The sequence below is a fragment of the Leptonychotes weddellii genome, unplaced genomic scaffold (genome assembly GCF_054177405.1).
Source record: "Leptonychotes weddellii isolate Sample4059 unplaced genomic scaffold, ASM5417740v2 HiC_scaffold_14343, whole genome shotgun sequence".
Lineage (NCBI taxonomy): Eukaryota > Metazoa > Chordata > Mammalia > Carnivora > Phocidae > Leptonychotes > Leptonychotes weddellii.
This window is the reverse complement of record NW_027724016.1, coordinates 1-905: the sequence shown is the minus strand read 5'-3', so window position 1 is coordinate 905 and position 905 is coordinate 1. Positions and strand designations below refer to the sequence as shown.

The 905-nt window shown below is 40.9% G+C and overlaps 1 pseudogene; it reads right to left on the bottom strand.

Annotated features, from left to right (window-relative positions):
* Nucleotides 1-219: 219 nt before the first annotated feature.
* LOC102746284 (olfactory receptor 7A10-like) lies at nucleotides 220-901 on the bottom strand (annotated as a pseudogene).
* Nucleotides 902-905: the final 4 nt, after the last annotated feature.

Genomic DNA, 905 nt, shown 5'->3' with positions numbered 1-905 from the left:
TAAATAAAAACTTACTATTCAAAAAAATTTTGAAAAAAAGAAACAGTTGATCATTATGTATGAAAAAATTAAAGAGACCGAATACTGTAGGAAGATAAACTGCATATTGTATTTCTATGAACTGACACAAAAATCATGATCTAGGTCTTCTGGGATTTGAGCCCTATTACACATGTCTTCATCTTGAAACAAAGGATCCTTATATGCAGAGAGTGTCTCTCAGCTAAAGAGCTTTCTTAGGGCCAGCTTTATGTCTGTTCCTCAGACCATAGATGAAGGGGTTCAGCATGGGTGTGACCACCGTGTACATCACTGAAGCTATGGCAGTTGTCCTGGAGTTTTGTGAAGCAGCAGAACTAAGATACACCCCAAAGCCTGTACCATAGAACAAGGAGACAACCAAGAGGTGAGAGCCACACGTGGAAAATGCTTTATACTTGCCCCCAGAAGATGAAATTTTCAGAATGGAGGTTACAATTCTAGAATAAGAAGAAAGGATACCAATGAGTGGAATAAAACCCAGAAGTCCACTTGCAAGATAAATCGCCAGGTTATTGAAGAAGGTATCAGAACAAACAAGTTGGATCACCTGATTAAGTTCACAGAAAAAGTGAGGGATTTCCAACTGTGTACAAAAAGACAATTGCAAAACCATTAAGTCTTGTAATAGAGAGTCCAGAACACTCAAAACCCAGCATACCAGAAGCAGGATGCCGCAGAACTTGGGGTTCATGATGACCATGTAGTGCAGTGGGTGACAGATGGCCACAAACCGGTCATAGGCCATCACTGTCAAGAGAAAGTTGTCTAATCCTGCCAAAAGCATGAAAAAATACATCTGGCTGAGGCAGCCTGCATAGGTGATCACTTTGCTCTGTGTCTGGATGTTCCACAGCATCTTGGGG